This window comes from Sorex araneus, chromosome 5 (assembly GCF_027595985.1).
Source record: "Sorex araneus isolate mSorAra2 chromosome 5, mSorAra2.pri, whole genome shotgun sequence".
NCBI lineage: Eukaryota > Metazoa > Chordata > Mammalia > Eulipotyphla > Soricidae > Sorex > Sorex araneus.
The window spans coordinates 64,400,314-64,419,571 of record NC_073306.1 but is presented as its reverse complement, the minus strand read 5'-3'; the positions used below and the strand labels follow the sequence as shown (position 1 = coordinate 64,419,571).

General features: G+C 40.7%; 1 non-coding gene across 1 annotated transcript; it reads left to right on the top strand.

Moving 5' to 3' along the window:
• Window positions 1–13,029: 13,029 nt before the first annotated feature.
• Window positions 13,030–13,136, top strand: LOC129405219 (U6 spliceosomal RNA). Its single transcript, XR_008630402.1, has one exon. It is a non-coding gene; the product is annotated as a U6 spliceosomal RNA (small nuclear RNA).
• The last annotated feature ends 6,122 nt before the right edge of the window (window positions 13,137–19,258 follow it).

The following is a 19,258-nucleotide window of genomic DNA, read 5'->3' as shown; positions in this document are numbered from 1 at the left end:
GATCCTAACAAGAATAGTAAGTCTGTTGCTGAAATATTGAAGGCAATCAAAACGGTAGCCATCTCTCTAGACTAAACTAAGCTATATCCCCACGCCAGCTGAGAAGAAATTTTCTTCTTTCTCGGGAAGAAACGCGGCGTGTCGTCAACTACAATGTGATGTCCATTAAGCAAACAGACCTGGTGGCGTGGGAATGGGATATAAGGGGAAAAATTATGTACATGGAACAGTGGGACGCTGGTGGAATCTCGAGCCGGAGCCGATACCAGCGCAAGACCTTCGGTTCCAGAAACTGCTTGCAGACACTCTACTAGTCTATCAACTAAGCCAGAGCCCCACGTCTGCTGATGACGGGAAATAACCATCCTTTTCGTTTTTTGTTTTCGTTTTTTTTTCCCTTGTCAGGCAGCGTGGCGATTACTAAACAGGCGTGAACTCGGTGGCGCGGGGCAAGGGGGAAAAAGAAAAGTTATGTAACAAACAGCGGGACTTAATATCTCTATATTCTTAGCAGTGGAGAACTATCAAATGCCTTCTTGGCAATAGGACTGCTTTTCTTTTTGGGGGGAAACCCCAACAACGGTAGTGAGTTGTGTGTTGAAACATGGAATGTAATCGAGATAAGGCATAAATGAAGTGAAACTTATCAAGTACAAGGGTGGGGACTGGGGAGGTGGGAGGGGGCGGCAGGTATACTGGGGGGGTTGGTGATGGAAGATGGGCACTGGTGAAGGGAAGGGTGTTTGAGAATTGTATAATCGACATAATCCTAAGAACTATGTAACCCTCCACATGGTGATTCAATAAAATTTAAAAAATAAAAATAAATAAAATAAAATAAAATAGAGGGCCCTTCAAAAGTTAATTTCAGGAATCCATAAATCCAAGAAATGTTTAAGGAGGTAAGATACAAAGAGAAGTCATCCTGCCAACAAAACAGACCAAAGACAATTCATAGTCATGAACAGAGGCCCTGATGAGATTGAAAGAATGAAGAAAACACCGGGGGCTGGAGTGATAGCACATCTGGTAGGGCGTTTGCCTTGCACAGGGCCAACCTGGGTTCGATTCCGAGCATCCCATACGATCCCCTGATCACTGCCAGGAGTAACTCCTGAGTGCAGAGCCAGGAGTAACCCCTATGCCTCACCAGATGTGACCCAAAAGGCAAAAAAAAGAAAAGAAAAGAAAGAAAGAAAGAAAGAAAGAAAGAAAGAAAGAAAGAAAGAAAGAAAGAAAGAAAGAAAGAAAGAAAGAAAGAAAGAAAGAAAGAAAGAAAGAAAGAAAGAAAGAAAGAAAGAAAGAAAGAAAGAAAGAAAACACCGGACTCAGTCCTTTTCTTTGACAACACACTAGCAATATTCTCAAATGGGAACTCAGACTAAGGCAGCTTGGAAACGACCCCATGTAATCAACTTCCCAAAGGAACTTGGCACAGTCTGTTCTGGTGCTGCCTTCATCTTCCTTGGTTTGTAATCTTATTTACTTATGGAGTGCTCTCTTTCTGCAGAAGCCCGAGTTCTTTCTTGAATGAGTCTCATTTTCATTTAATACAAATATTTTGCTGCATACCCTATCCGCTCCTGAAATTCTTTTCTGAAATCAAAGAATCTGGAACTTAAGTGGAAGGAGGGTCTCACTCCTCTTTTTTCCTGCAAAGAGCATACTCTTCAGCCTGAGAACAAGAGCTCCCCAAAACCTGGGTGGCAGGAACTAGCTCCCAGGTCAGGCAAATGAAGTGGGTCACTGGTGCAGCTTGATACCTGCATTAATGAGAGTATCAGAATCTTAGTGTCCATGGGTACTCGATCATTGTATGACTGATACGCAGGAACAAAGTATGTAATTGTACCTCACAGTGATTTACTAATTTAAAAAAAAATGTGCTACTGCTCCCTCATTCTGGGTAACTCAGAGAAGGGAACACCAAGTAAAATGTGGTCGGAGGTCATAAGGGGGAAGGGTGACTCTTGCAGAATTTAGAGTCTGAACACAATGGCCACTCAACACCTTTATTGAAAACCACAACGCCTAATCAGAGAGAGAGAACAAAAGGGAATACCCTGCCACAGTGGCAGTGTAGGGTGGGGGGAGATGGGACTTGGGAGGGTGGGAGGGAAGCTGGGTTTACTGGTGGTGGAGAATGGGCACGGGTGAAAGGAAGGGTTCTTGAACTTTGTATGGGGGAAACATGAGCACAAAAATGTATAAATCTGTAACTGAACCCCCACGGTGATTCACTAATAAAAAAAAAGTGCTAGTCAAGAGAAAGTAGATAGATAAATAAATAAATAAATAAATATGATGTTTTTAAGTGCTCCTTTAAAAAAAGAAGAAAGAAAAGAGCTCATGCTGACTTTGTCAGTCCTGCCCTTCCCAGGTACACACCCTACTAACACGATGGCCAACCAGCAAGCAGTGGATAATTCTCTTATTGCAACCAAATCCTCCCAATCTATGGTTCCCAAAAGAACACAGACTTTTATGTTTTAAAACCCCATCAAATTCCACCTGCAGATAGTATTCAAAATACAAGATCATCACTACATATAGAAATATTCAAAGAAGAAATAAAATCAGATTTTAAAAGATGGTAGGAACTAATGTAAGGTTATAATTATTTTGGTTTATAATGTTCAAGATTTTTTCAAAAAGTTCTTCTACATAAATGATATTCTATATGACACTATTAACAAAGAAAATAAAAGTAGAAATAAACAAATGGAACTATATCAAATTAAAAGGGTGCCTCTGCACTGCAAAAAACAAAGCATAAAATAGGGGGCTGGAGCAATAGCACAATGGGTGGGGCGTTTGCCTTGCATGCAACCGACATGGGTTCGATTCCCAGCATCCCAATATGGTCCTCTGAGCACCGCCAGGAGTAATTTCTGAGTGCATGAGCCAGGAATAATGCCTGTGCATCTCTGGGTATGATCCAAAAAGAAAAAAATGGGAGAATATACTTGCACATCATACAACTTACAGCCTTCTCAAAGCTCAAAAACAACAAACACCCCCATCAAAAAATGGGGAGAGGAGATGAACAGAAAATTCCTCAAAGATGACATAAATATGGCCATTAGGCATATGAGAAAAAAGTTCATAATCACCAATTATCAAGGAAATGCAAATAAAATGACAATGAGTCATCAGCACAGGCCAGAGAGAAAATCCTATATAAAAAATCTGAAAACAATAAGTACTGGTGGAAATGTGACCAAAAAGGGAACTCTGTCACTCCTGGCAAGAGCAAATGATTAAGTGGAAATGACCTTGAGATAAGAGGCACAGAACTATGATCTGAGAGTGCTGGGTGCTGTATGAAGGGACTTCTGAATAACGGTGGAGGATCCCCTGAGCTTCGCCAGCAGTGATCAGTGGGCACAGAGCAAGGAACAATCCCTGAGCACCTCCAGATGTGGCCCAGAAACCAAATAATATTATTATTAAAATAAAACCTTGTGTTAAAATTAAATCCGTAAGCTATAATGAAGAAAATATAGACCAAACATTTTATGATATTGGTTTCAAGCATTCAGGGATTCAACTCTAATTTGAAGAGTTGAAAATTTTAAAAAAAAAGCTACAATAAACAAATAATATCAAAGACAAAAGGCATCTACCTAATGGTGTTAAGAGGAGACTAAAAGGAAGTAACAAGCAGTTTAGTCTTTTGGAAGTTTATTTTTCAGCTGATTTAACTATGTCCTTCCATAAGTACACTGATCTTCCGGCAAGGGCCCAAAAAGCCCATTACAGGATGCAAACAGGAACAATGGGCTGGGGTCCTAAAGGGATATGGGTAAAAAGCCGACTGATTTTTAGCTTCATGTACTCCTGCTGCAGCTGCTTTTTCTGGCTTCTGTTACAATTTTTGCTGTGCTGTGCTTGCGTGAACTTACTGAGCACCAGGATGTGAATTTGGGGGGCTCAAACAAAATATAAAAATGCTGACAAAAGTGCTCTGGCACCAGGATGTGGCTTTTCCTAATAAAAGGTCAGTGCTTCTGCTGTGGTGCTGCGGCTCTTGCCTATCAGGACAGCCCGCCAGCTGGCATCAATAAAGACTCCTCCAAATTCTAATTTTGGGGTCTCTGGTGGTCTTTCAATCATGACCCCACAACAATGGGAGAAAATACTCACATACCAAAAATCTGATAAGGGCTAATAACTATGCAAGCTTTGTAAAAAAGCTCACAAAACTGAACTACTGATGTATGCAGGCAGGCAGATAAGGAAGGCACCTTCCCAAGCCAAAGGCAGTAAATTTCCTGGGAAGTAATAGCCCTGACCTCAAGGAGAACTGTTGCCAGTCTGTAAGAGACCCTGAGGAGGATGAACCAAGCCCCTCCAACAGAAGCTCCTGCAGAAACAAAAGGTCAGGAAAGGAATTTCAAAGAAGACCATCACCACTCCCAACCCCCTTGGTAACCTCCCTAGCAATGGACTTTTACCTAGGTAGAAGCCTCAAGTGGGGGCAGGTTGGAGAAGCCCTATAAAGGCCACCTAGAACAAAGGAAGGCCAATCGTATACTGCCTGAACCCATGTGCTCCTTCTTCCTATTTGGCCGAGCACATGGGGTGCCCAAGCACATGAGTCACCCTCATCTCCCCTCTTGAGATGTGTACTTTCATGCTTTTATGTCTAATGCTGGAATGTGTGTAGGAGCTCTCTCCACCCTTAGAGGAGCCTGGGTTCTCTCTTGAGCACGTTACTCTCCACTCTTACCCACTTTCTCCTTCCCTTCAAAACCTCCAAATAAAAACTGTAATTTCACTGCCACCTACTCCTGAAATTCCTTTCTGCGATGCAAGACAAGAACCCAGTAACACTGGGTCCCGGGTGGCAGAGGCGGATCTGGAGAAACTGACCCTCTTTCTCCTCCCCACTTCACATAAGCCACCGTGGGGCCCACCGGCATCACAACTACAGAATGCCAAGCAAGACTGATTCCAGTTTCTTTCACTCCCTGATCTAGAAAATACAAAGGTTGTTGTATAATAATGTGTTTGGGATGTCAACTGACTGGTACTTCTCAGGTACTTCTGATAGTGACTAAAACGGTTATGCTAATGGCTACTTTAATCTCTACTACAAAATATTATTCATTTTCATTGTAAACTATTTTGTCTTTTGGCCCCTCTGCCTAGATGATCAGGTATTAAAAAGCAAGAGAATTAGAATTAACAATATTTTTCTCTAGTCTTTCCAATATTTTTTAATCATTTGTTTCAAATCCTTCAAATGATTTGTAATGCAAATGAAAGAATCTGAGAAGTCACAAGTTGGATTATGACCTCTTAAATTAGCTTCATTTAAATAGCTCTCACTACAGGAAAGAGCAGACCTTCTTACATTTGGGGTGAAAAGAATCACGATTTGAAATGTCATTTGCCTCAGGCAAGCACATCACATTGAATTGTATTTAAACATAGCTTTAAGCTAGCTTCACACTGAATTATAATAGAAAAGTCACTGAAGTCATCGCTTTCATCTATGGTACAAAAAGGGAAGAATTTTAGTATTACTCAACACAGGGAAAAATAGTTCATATATAGATAACACTACAGTAGATTTACCTTCTTAATAGCAAAATTTCTCTGATCAATCTTAAAACTTAAGAAGTTGGCCAGTAATTGACATATTTTCATGTAACATTAGTATATAAGTTAATTGGAAGAAATTCACAATGTGGAGCAGATAAATTTGCAGAGACTTAAAAGTGAAATAAGAAGGATTCTTGCCTGTGGACTATGAAGAGTCTGTGATCTTGCCCATCCCTTAGTGGTTACCTTTTCAAGGGACTGGAAAGAACAGATGTGTAAACCAGAACCAAATATCTACAACAGTTTAGTTAACAACAATGAAGAGGTAATAGTGATCTGAAGAGGATCAGACAAAAGGTTTTGAAATCTGGAATCTGGAAGTATATATTTGGGGGGTGGGGGGGAAGTACTTACTTAACATGTCTGAGACCCTAAATTTGATCTCTTCTCACATGGTTCATGGAGCAACTGTGTTGTACGGCTCTAGGGACCCCAGGACAACTAACACTGAGTATAGCCCTACTCCTCTCTAAGTCCTGGGTACTGGAGAAAATACACACAAAAATACATACAAAAACTAAATAACTCCCTCTGAGTTATTTTCAGGCAGGAAGAGTAATCAAAACAGCATTAGACATATTAGCAAATGTAGGATAACATAGATTCAGGTAGTTTAGGTTTATTGGGTTACTCCCTTTACAGTGCTCTTATTCCTCTTTGTTTATTTGTAGCTTCTTTCTTAGTGTTCTGTTGACTTGTAAATAATGTTTTCCTCTTCTCCTTGAGTCCTTTGCATAGTTTATTCAGAGCAAGTCCTTTTTGTATGGACACAGGAAGACTTAACAAATGCTATGCTTTTGTAACCTTGGAGTCATTTGACTCTACATGATATTTTCCTCCAGGGCATCTGTTCTCTTGACCTAAGCCTCAGCTGCCCTTACTTCCTAGCACCCCCAAAGCACGGTCCCGACTTGGGACAAGAAGGACCCAGGGCAAGCGGTGAGTTGTGTGCTACCCTGGCATTGAGATGGGCCTGGCCAAAGTGCCTAATGCTTAACTATAAGTTAAGAGCTTGATCATGGACAAATGCTGTCATGATCCAAACAGTGATACTAGATTTGGACCCTGCTAGGGTGAGGAATGATTAATCTGGCCTGAGTGCTGTGGTCTGAGCCTGTGGCAAGATGTTGCCAGGAGAGCTGCCTTGCAAGCCTCAATGTATCCCTTGCTATGTCCATACAAAAATAACTAGTATTAAGATGTTAATAAGTTCCTGGACTAAGGAAAAGAAAAAAACCTTAAGAGTGAGGAAGGGCTTTGGAGTGCCCTGCCCTCAGGAAGGGCTTTCTTATGCTGATTTTGCTACCTGGCTGGGTGTAGCCTAGAGGGCAAGGTGGGAGAGACAAGTAGGAGGAGACAGAGAAGCCAGAAAGAGTCAGCAGTTGATCCAGAGAGAGGCGGGAGCCGGGAGTGCAGGAGATGAGAAAGGTGGAAGATTGAATAAACGGTAACTAATCAGCAACCAGCTTGGTCCTCGTTCTTCCTTCGCCTGTCCTTGACCACCGGCCGTCCCGATCCAGTCCACACACTGCGGTTCCAGGGCACCGAACGCGGGCGGTGAAACAGAGCCGCCCGGAGAGCCCGCTAGTGCACTCGCCCCTCGGTGAGCCTTAGTTTTTTACAAGCAAAGAAAAAAAATCAATTTAATAATTCAAATATGGAGAATTTACATTACAGTAACTATAAAGAAAAAATAGGAAAGACCTGGAATAATTATCCAATGTTAAGCAGACTAGGGGGTTAAAGAGAAGGGGAGATTTCATGTAACAAGGAAGTATGATTTCTTGATAAAATTACTCTATGAATAAAATGATTAGTTTCTCAGAGTTGCAAAGATAACTCAACTGGGCTGGAGTGCATGCTTTGTATGCAGGTAACCCAGGTTCAAGGCCAGGATTTGATCTTTGAGCACATAGGCTGGAGTGACCTCTAAGCACCACTGGGTATAGCCCCAAAACAAAAGACTGAGTTTCTCAGAGAGGACAAGTTAACTAATATATACCTGAGTAATATTTCCCAAACTACATTTCCTCATCATTAAGTAGGGTGAGGGAAGTGATTTTTTTTTTAATCTTTGACAGGAAAAGGGAAAAGGACCATACAAGTTTTATATATTACCAACAGAAAAAGGAAAACTTTAAATGTCAATTATTGAAAATATCATAAAACTATAAAAATTTGCGTGAGACACTGATCTGAAAAGACACATAGAAAATTAATGGAATATAAAATCCAAAAACATTTGTGAGATTGATATAAATGATACATATAAAGGGATAAATTAATAATAAAGATTAAGTCTTTGGAAACGAACCCAGAGATTATGTAAAATCAACAATTCTGAAAGTACTGAAAAATACATATTTGAAATGAAAACCTCAATTCAAGAGATATTACAGATTTAATAATTATATTATCTTGATAGGTGTTTGAAATGGAATACTTCATTGCCATTGTATCACTGTCATCCCCATTGCTCATCGATTTGCTCGGGTGGGCACCAGTAACCTCTTCATCGTGAGACTTGTTGTTACTCTTTTTGGCATATTGAGTACCTCACAGGTAATGCCAGGCTCTGCCATGCAAGCTAGATGCTCTCGGTGACTTGCCCGGCTCTCTGAGAGGGGTGGAGGAATTGAACCCAGGCTGGCCATGTGCAAAGTGAACGCCTTACCTGCTGTGCTATCGCTCCAGCCCCATAATCACTGACCATAAAGAAAATGTAAATCAAAGTGAAAATAAGGTATCTCACACTAGGGGGGTGCTGGAGCAATAGCACAGCGGTTGGGCGTTCCCCTTTCACTTAGCCGACCTGTGTTCTATTCCTCCACCCCTCTCAGAGAGCCCAGAAAGCTACTGAGAGTATGAAGCCCGCATGGCAGAGCCTGGCAAGCTACCAGTGCGTATTGGATATGCCAAAAACAGTAACAATAAGTCTCTCAATGAGAAATGTTACTGGTGCCCACTCGAATAAATCGATGAGCAACGGGATGACAGTGACACACTTTTAATAGTCCATATTAAAAAAGAATTGAAACAACCAATGTTGGCAGGAATACAGTGAAAGTGAGAACTTCATTCACTGCTAGTAAGACTGCTGTCTGGCCCCATCTTATAGAAAATAATATGAAGACTCCTCCAAAAATTAAGAATAGCATTTCTTTATGACCCAGTGGTTCCTTTCCTGCAATTACCTGCACAACATTAAAATATTCTGCAAGGATATGTGCACAAAGAAGTACATTACATTACTGTTCACAAGAGTCAAGCTTTCGAAACAACTCAAATGTCCCACAACAGATAACAAATGAGGAATGAAACTGTTATACACACATACACACACACACACACATATACACACACAGAGGCACACACAGGCACACACTATGGGATATTACCCAGCTATGAGAAAGATTAAATCATGCAATTCACTGCAACCGGGATGGAATGTAGGGTGTCATGCTAAGTGAGTTAAAGGAAAATGACAAACACTAACCTGGAAATAAAAAGAAACAAAGCAAGGAATAAAACAGTCCCAATTAAAAAATCACACTGAGATAGTGTCAACAGGCAAGTGATCTGTAGTGACAAAACAGAGAATGAGAAGGGATCTTGGTACAGTTGTGGAGGGATATTGATACTAGAGGTGTGGGATGTGATGTTGCATTTAAAACACTACTATGGAAGCTACAAACCATGTTATCTCAAAAAATATATAAGAAAAAAATTTTAATTTAGAAAAAGAATTGTGACTAAATTAAAGTATTCAAAGCCAAGTTCAGTTATATTAAAATTAGATTAATGGCATTTATTAATAGTGATTAACTTTATCATTTTGATTAATCCCCATGAACACAATAATCATTTTGCATATTATAAGTATATGTCATATTAATGGAACTGTATGCTATATTTAATAAAAATATTAATTTATCTTTTAAAAAGATAAATACTTGGGAGACTACATTAAATTAAAATGCTTTAATACAACAAAGAAGATCCCTTAAACACATTAATATACTGTCATCTTTGTCCCTTCCATCACCTATAAGAAAATTATTTAGGCTGGAGTGATGGTAGGGTGTTTGCCTTGCACGCAGCCGACCTGAGTTCAATTCCTCTGTCCCTCTCAGAGAGCTCAGCACGCTACCAAGAGTATTCTACCCACATGGCAGAGCCTGGCAAGCTACCCATGGCATATTCGATATGCCAAAAACAGTAATAACAAGTCTCACAATGGAGACGTTACTGGTGCCTGCTCAAGCAAATCGATGAACAATGGACAACAGTGCTACAGTACTAATGAAGGCATTTCTGTAGCAAATATGAACAATAGTATTCAAATATATTGAAATTGTACTATTTCAATGAAACTGCAATATATATTCAGCTTAATATTTGCAAAAATATTTGCAATTGCCAAGAATTACTTCAGAGTTCAGAGCATTTTTTTATGTCTCTGTACTCTTGTGTCAAAAACACAACTGACTTGAAGTATGTAAATATTCTTAAAAGTATTATCATGAGAGATAGAGGCAGAGTGAGAGAGAGAGAAGAAAACTGCCTGTCTTAGAGGCAGACTGGGGTGCAGGGGACAGGGAGGGTAGAAGGGAAATTGGGAGCATTGGTGATGGGAAATATGCATTGGTGAAGAGATGTGTGTTGGAACATTGTGGAACATTGTGTGACTGAAAACCAATCATGAACAAGTTTGTAACTATGTATCTCATGATGATTTAATTAAAAATAATTATCATTCTATTTGAATTATTGTTTCATCACTCTTTTCCATTTTAATGCATGACTCCTCGCTTGCACACTGCACTGTATAGAGGGACTTAGTCAAATGAAAGGTGTAGTTAAAATTTTATTTTTGAATACTTCTAAATTTATGATTACCTGATATCTTGACAGATCTAAAACAGAAAACTAAAAGAAGAAAGGCCTTTGTTTCCTTCAAAAAATGAATTATCAAAAAATTTATGTATTTGTAAAATAATCAAAGCTCAGATTACATTATATATAAAATGACATTATTTGGCTAAAACTAATTTGTTAAATAGTATTCTCAGGTAATTTTTCATTATTGACATATTTTCTAAAATTGGAAATTAAATTAAAGGGTAGTAGGTGGAACCAGGCAAGCACCACTGGGCAGTTCTGCTCACAGATAGAAGAAATGTATGCAAGTCTCTAATTATTTCAGACTAGGGTTGTTTATCATGGAGAAAAACACAATTACATTGACCTTTAGGCTACTTTATATAATATATAATAACTGATATGGATATTTATGAATATAATCATATTACAAGATGATTTTTCACATGTAGTCATGTATATATGTATGATGATAAAATTAGGTTTGTATACAAGTATTCCCTTATAACTTCTGCTGAATGCCTCCATATAAAATGTAAAGGAAAACATCTAAAATTCTACCATACATACAAAAACTAAATACTTTTATTAAAATCAAGTATATCTTTTAAAAATTATATGCAACACATTACTTTTTTGTAAGTAAGAAGTACTTTTTTTTTACTTTTTTAATTTTTTTTTTTTTTTTATTGAATCACCAAGTGGAGGGTTACAAAGTTCTCAGGATTATGTCAGTTATACAATATTCAAACACCCCTCCCTTCACCAGTGCCCATCTTCCATCCCCAACCCCCCCAGTATATCTGCTGCCCCCTCCCACCTCCCTAGTCCCCACCCTTATACGTGATAAGTTTCACTTCATTTGCGCTTATCTCGATTACATTCCATGTTTCAACACACAACTCACTACCGTTGCTGGGGTTTCCCCCCAAAAAGAAAAAGACAGTCCTATTGCCAATGAGGCATTTGATAATTCTCCATTACTAAGCATATAGAGATATTAAGTCCTGCTGTTTGTTACATAACTTTTCTTTTTCCCCCTTGCCGCGCGCCACCGAGTTCACGCCTGTTTAGTAATCGCCACGCTGTCTGACAAAGGGAAAAAAAACCGAAGAGGATGGTTATTTCCCGTCATCAGCCGGCGTGGGGCTCTGGCTTAGTTGATAGTCTAGTAGAGTGTCTGGAAGCAGTTTCTGGAACCAAAGCTCTTGCGCTGATATCGGCTCCGGCTCGAGATACCACCAGCGTCCCGCTGGTCCATGTACCTAATTTTTCCCCTTATTTCCCATTCCCACGCCACCAGGTCTGTTTGCTTAATGGACATCACACTATGTTTGACACCACGCCTCGTTTCTTCCCGAGAAAGAAGGATATTTCTTCTCAGCCAGCGTGGGGATATAGCTTAGTTCAGTCTAGAGAGATGGCTACCATTTTGATTGCCTTCAATATTTCAACAAAATACTTACTATTCTTGTTAGGATCACCCACAAAAGTCCGACCCATTAAGAAGGAACCATTACATACTGCTGATACTAAGATGACATTAGGTAGCGCGGCCGCTGCCGCGGCCGCGCGGTTTTGGGTTTCTGTCTAAAGTCCAGGGAAAAAGTTGAAGGAGAGAGAGAGAGAGATTTCCGCACGGGGGACCTGGCGGAAACTCTCAAGTCACATACTGCAGGTTGCTGGTGGGCTGCCGGTGTCCCAAGCAGCTCCATCCTCTTCGTCAGTCATTCTGGGGGTGCGGGCATGGAGAAATGGGAAAGCCCACGTGGCTGCACTCTCTTTAAGTGTCCGATGTGGGCGGAGACCGGTACTTCCCCGCCCTCGATCCCCCGCCAGCCGCGCCGCGCACTTGGGTGCGTCTCTCCATTTTGTGCTCAGAAGTGGGGTAGATGCTGTGCTGTGCCCAGAGGTTGAGGGGAAGAGAGATAGATTAAAGAAAAAAAAAAAAGAGAGAAACGCCAGGCCCCCCGCTCGGGGGACCTGGCGGAAACTCTTAAGTCACATACTGCAGGTTGCTGGTGGGCTGCTGGTGTCCCAAGCAGCTCCATCCTCTTCGTCAGTCATTCTGGGGGTGCGGGCGCGGAGAAATGCACTTTTTTAATTTTTTTACTTTTTATGAGCTGGAGTGATAACACAGTGGGTAGGGCATTTGCCTTGCACGAGGCCCAGGTGGGCGCCCCACCCCCCCGCCCATTCCTGATTCTTCCATCCCTCTCGGAGACCCCGCAAGCTTCCGAGAGCATCTCACCTGCATGGCAGAGCCTGGTAAGCTCCCCGTGGCATATTTGATATGCCAAAAACAGTAACAAGTCTCACAATGGAGATGTTAATAGTGCCCGCTCAAGCAAATTGATGAGCAACAGGATGACAATGACAGTGACAGTGATGCAATACATATGCAACACAAGTGCCTGATACTATTATAAGTGTCTGAAATTAATTTTTAATGTGGAGGCATACATTTCAAAGGCATCTCTCTTATGAAAATATAAGGCCAGCAATAAGACAGAGCCACTAGATAAAACCAGATAAAGAGTGCTCGCTTCGGCAGCACATATACTAAAATTGGAACGATACAGAGAAGATTAGCATGGCCCCTGCGCAAGGATGACACGCAAATTCGTGAAGCGTTCCATATTTAAAAAAAAAAAAAAAAAAAAACAGATAAAGAAGCATGCAACCTTCCCAGGACCGGATCCTTTTAGAAATCCATGGTTGGGATGCATGCAAACCAATAAAGATTTCAACATTTAGTCCAACAGCCAGGATATGAAAACTAGTTAAATTTCCAACACCAGACAACTGAATAAAGAAATTGTGACCTGCGGGGGTATGGTGCCACCAACAGGTCAAACTGTACCTACGGGGCAAGTGCATCAGCAGACTGATGGTGCCTTCAGGCTTCCTGATACCCTGAAATTGCCAGACCCCACAACTTGGGACTGTAGAATAACACTGGTTTGTCGTTCTTCCCTGTCCGCAGGGAGCTTGGATTTGTTGATTGCTTCCCCAACCTACTAATTACCTTTGTTTCCTGATCAGACTCTGCTGACTTGTAAATATTTTTTTCTTCTTCTTAATGTCATTTGCATGGTTAGTTACTTCAGAGCAATTTTTTTGTATAAACACAGGAAGACAGTTAAAAAGATAAGTCTGAAACTTGGTAGTTAATTGACTCCAGATAATATTACCTCCAGGACATCTGTTCTCTTGACTTAAGCCTCAATTGCCCTTATTTCCTAGATCCCCCAAAGAAGGGTCCCAACAAGGGACTGGATGGACCCAGGGCAAGCTGTGAACTATGAGCTTCCCTGGCATCAAAATGGGCTTGGCCAAAGTGCCATAATGCTTAACTATGAGTTAAGAGCATAGTCACGGACAAATTCTGTCATGGTCCAAAAAGTAATAACTTGATTTGGACCCTGCTGGGGTTAGGAATGATTAATCAGGCTGAGCACTGTAGTCTGAGTCTGTGGCGAGATGTCCCCAGGAGAGTCTTCTTACAAGCCTAAACGTGTCTATTACTGTGTCCATACAGAATGGTAAATATTAGAATGGAGAATTAAAGATGTTAATTAAGTTACTGGTCTAAGGAGAGGAGAAACACATCTTAAGGGCTGTTTTGCCCTCATGGGCTGCAGGTGGTTGGGAAGACTTGAAAAACATGTTGATGGCACTTCCCGTGGGGAGGTGTGGTTGGGGAGGCATGGTGAGAGAAGAGACAGAGGGCTGTGAGAGATTGAAAAGAGTTGCTGCGGAATTGGAGAGATAGCAACATAGAGAGTGGCTGTGGGGATTGAAGAAGGAGTTGTGGAGCAAGTTAGAGAGAGGGTTGGAGAGAGCTGGGAGAGAGTTGGAGAGAGTTGGGGGAGAGATGGGGAGAGAGTTGTGAGAGTTGTGGAGAGAGTTTGGAGAGATTGCAACATAGAGAGTGGCTGCAGGGATTGAAGAAGGAGTTGTGGAGCAAGTTAGAGAGAGGGTTGGAGAGAGCTGGAAGAGAGTTGGAGTGAGTTGGGGGAGAGATGGGGAGGGAGAGAGTTGTGAGAGTTGTGGAGAGAGTTTGGGAGAGACGAGGACTGGAATAAATGGCAACTGCTTTTCAACCAGGTTGGCCTCGGTTCCTCCTTCATCCACACAAGGCAACAGCCATCCCATGTGGGGAAGCGGGTTTAAGAGCACCAAACGTGGGCAGTGAGAAAGAGCTGCCTGGAGAGCCCTCGACTATCCATTAATGTGTAAGCACTCCTAGCGCCACCTGAGCTAAAAGGTGATTATACAGCCCGGGAAAAGAGTTTGCACAGCTTCGCGTAAGGAGTTTACACAGGGACCAAGTTTCCCAAGAAATTAAATGGCCAAAAGTTAGGTATGTGGGAGCCATGCCCACAAACTACCTGCGGCTCAGCTAACTAAGCTCATTTATTGGTGTTATTTCAGAGCCCACAGATAAATCTCAAAAGAGATCAAAAGCCATAGTTAATCTCGGACCTGGGCATGGCTGAACAGACTCGGGTAAATCGGAGGAGGGCAGGTTGGCCTGTGCTTGCCTAAGCAAACCCCCAGCAGCTGTTTGCTTCTACAATCCAAAATCGCCACCATATCCCCGGTCTGACTTCACCATCTGAGGACACAGCTCACCAAGATATAATCTGCTGAAAATCTGGATATGAGGGTTTGTGACTGAAGTCCCAGACTTTCACGTATTGGGGTGGGCTACCTCCCCCAACTTCCCAATACACATGGAAGCACTGACAGTCACCTCCATGAACCAACTCCATCGCCACCCTGTAAACCCTATTACTGGCCTTGCTTCAGAGACCCATAAATAAACCTCAAAAGACATCAAAAGCCAGAGACACAGCACGGAGTCCTGGAAGACACCACAGATCTCCGGAGAGATCTCTGGCTCCCATACCAAGCCAAGTTCACCTGAGCACCACCCCAGATGGGGCAGGTGCACTCTCCCCGCCTACTCCAGATGGAATCCCAGTGATCAAGAGCTTCCACAAGTAAGACCCAGGTATGTAGAACTATATCTCTATGCCACATGGCAACAGAGGCGCTGACCTGTCCCTTCCTGGCTCTCTGCCCGCTCATCGGCCTGGCTGTCACATCCACAACGTGCCATCTTGGTGCACCAACAGCCCTGGACCAGAGACTCGCCCACTTGGATCCTTCTATTCTCTCTACTCATACCCTTATATAAAGACTTTTCATTAAGTCTTAATTGTTACTTCTAAGACTTAAAAGTAACAAATTCTTTATTAATTCCCCCCCATACTTCCTTTATGGCTACTGCTGAGGTATCTCTTGAGGTTATATGGAAGAATTACAAGGGTAGACATAACACAATATTGGTTCTGGTTGAAGAAATGTTTCTGCAATTAATACAAGTAATAAAGGCCCAACTGAGTGCCTACTGCCACATTTATAACCAATAGCATCACTACAATACACCAGGACGGAAGGGAAACGATGTCATTTTGTTTAGTATCTTTAAAGCAAACAATTTATCATGACATCTCTAAATCATCATATCAGACACTAATCCTATTTCCTGGTATTTATCAATAGAATTAAAAGCAGGATCTCAAAAAGATATTCCCTATATTCAGTGCTGCATTATTCACAATAGTCTAAAGGCAGACAAACCTAATTGCCCATCAGCAGATGACTAGATTAAGAAATGTTGGTACATTCATAGGTGGAATATTATTCAGGTTCAAAATTGGAAATCTTGTTATATGCAACAACATGGGTGTAACTGGAGGACATTTTGCTAAATTAAACTAGTCATAGAAGGACAAAGACTGCCTGAATCTCCTCTCGGCAGTAAAATAATAAAATTAAAAACAACAGGAAATTAAATAAAATAAAATGCCTGCATAGGCCTATAGGAAGGAAAAAAGGGAGAACTGGCTGTTGATAGACAAGAATTTTAGGTATACAAAAGAAAAAGTTCTACATACCTGTTTATAACAATGTGCATATAACTATCAATATGGTAAAATTTATTAATTTCATAAAAATAAACTAAAATTTGTAACACTAAAAAACATTAAAAGCTTGGTAGGAGGGTGGTTTTCATACTAAAAATATTAATATTACAAAAACAAACAAAAAAGACAGGGCTGGCATTCCACTACACAAGTAAGGAAGTTAAGAATCTTAGTCTTTCATTATAATCTTCTATTGAAAACTTTCATATAGAAAAGTCATGCACAATCCTCAAAAAAGGAACAAGAGACAAGAATCTTTAAGCAAGGGCTGGAGTGATAGCACAGTGAGTAGGGCGTTTGCCTTGCACATGGCTGACCCGGGTTTGATTCCTACCATCCCATATGATCCACCCATACACCACCAGGAGTGATTCTTGAGTGCAGAGCCAGGAGTAACCCCTGAGCATTGCCAGGTGTGACCCAAAAATGAAAATAAATAAATAAACAAACAAATTTAAAAAAAGAATCTGTAAGCAGACTGCTGGTTCGCAAACTAACTGAACATCCATCATAGGGAATATTTTAACTACAAATTAAAGGGATCAGATATTAGGCTGACTTTTGAAGGACTAAAAATTTTATATATATATGCTTTTCCTTTTCTATATGCAACTATTTTAATGTGCTTTATATAAAACATCTGTATGTTTAATTTTTAAAATAATATTAGATATTTTGTGATGTCTGCTGACTTTAATCACAACTGACTAGACTGACTAGTAACACTTTTTCTAAAAACAACTCACATATAAGTTGGCCATGGATCCGTGATTGAAGAAACAGTCTTAGTAGGAAGTTTACCACAGCAGAGGGTAAACCACAGCAGAAGACAGGGAAATAGGCCAGGGAGCTGGGGAAACATTGAAATAATGGTGGAGGGAAGTGGACATTCTGAAGGAGGGTACGCATGAAACCCTATAATTAACAGTACTGTAAACCATGATGCCTAAAAAAGAAGTCTAGTGAACTAGAGAGTGAGTAAAGCAGGTAAAGCACTTGCCTTACTCATAGATGACGTGGGTTCAATCCAAGCATCACATTAGGTCTCTGAGAACTACCAGGTGTGATTGTTGAGAACAGAGCCAGAAGTAAGTCCTGAGCACTTCTGGGTCTGGTCTAAAAACCAACGGAATCATAATAAAAATAACTAGTTTAACAGCCTCGGGTCAAAGAAATAGTATAGGAGTTGAACATTTTCCTTGCATGTGGCGAACTCTATTTTATCTCTGGCATCACATCTGGTCCCCAGAGCATCACCAAAAGAGATCCTTGAGCACTGAGCAGGAGTAAGCACTATCTCCAGCTGTAACCAAAAAGTACAAAATAAAATTAGCTAAACATTAAATTAATAAAATAGACTAACAATAGTTCAAAGGGTGGAGCATATTATCTCAGACTTCAAGTTTGATCCTCCAAATCACCCAGCACTTCCAGGCCAAATACTCTCAGGAGTGAACCTGGCCCCTTAGCACTACTAATCTTGATCAATAATTCACTTAAAAAACTGAGTTAAAGGGGCCGGAGCGATAGCACAGCGGGTAGGGCGTTTGCCTTGCACGCAGCCGACCCGAGTTCGATCCCCGGCATCCCATATGGTCCCCCAAGCAATGCCAGGAGTAATTCCTGAGTGCAAAGCCAGGAGTAACCCCTGAGCATCGCTGGGTGTGACCCAAAAAGAAAAAAAAAACTGAGTTAAAAATGAATAGATGCCATAAGGTAGGCAAAAGTATAACCAACTGTCATTCCCTGTGCAATCTGATTCTGATTCTGGTTCTGAGGAAAACCAGAATTGAGTCTGTTTTGATAAAGTTTCTTAATTCATGAGGAAACAAGTAAAAATTATGTGTGCCATATATTTTAAGATACTCCTTAAAACTGACAAGGTGCTATTAAATACATATTCAATGCTACTTGTGACCATGCAAGCAAAATGGCACTTCGGGGAGTGATGTTATCTTCTTTTTAACCTATTGCCTTGCTACTAATAAAGTTCTTTCTCCACCTGCTAAATATATATATATACATCAAGGCATCATGTACTATTATATATGTACTTTTCATTCTGTCTTTGGAAATACACACAGATCCTACCCAAATATAAAAGTATGGAAATCTCTCTTCTCTCAATTTCCTTTTACCTTTGATCTTCTTTTGAGTATATAAATCAATAATAGGCATGAATATTATTGAAAATGGTAAAGTTTGGCAATGGTACTAATATAAATTTTATAGAATGTTTACAAACTTATTTTATATAATTATGTAGAAAACACTATTGAATCCATCAGGAGGTCACTCACATCTACTGACATTTATTCTACCATTTGTTGAGATTATATAAAAACACACGCTTAACCTGACCTCTTCCCTATAGTACCGGCTACCGTGAAATAGCTAAGCAAGGCAGATTTGTCCTCTGTATCTCCCCATAATCATCTCTCCAGTGCTACAGTGCTATAATCCCTCCTAGTTCTCTCCATCTTTAAGCCACTGCCCTGGGCTTCAAGCATAAAAGGTGGATATGATAGGCTTCAACCATAACAAAATGTAGCTATGCTAGGCTCAGCCAGATTATTGGATTAGTCATGAAATAAAAATGGATTCACTTAAAGGATTAATGAATGACAATGGTTTTTAGGTGTAAGCCTTCCAGATAACATTCAGATTTGATATACCCTACTACCCTGAAGGCCATGCATAGAAACTGCAGTATTTGGAAACTTTATAACTTTGGCCTACACAATAATCAGAGGTCACCATGAATAACT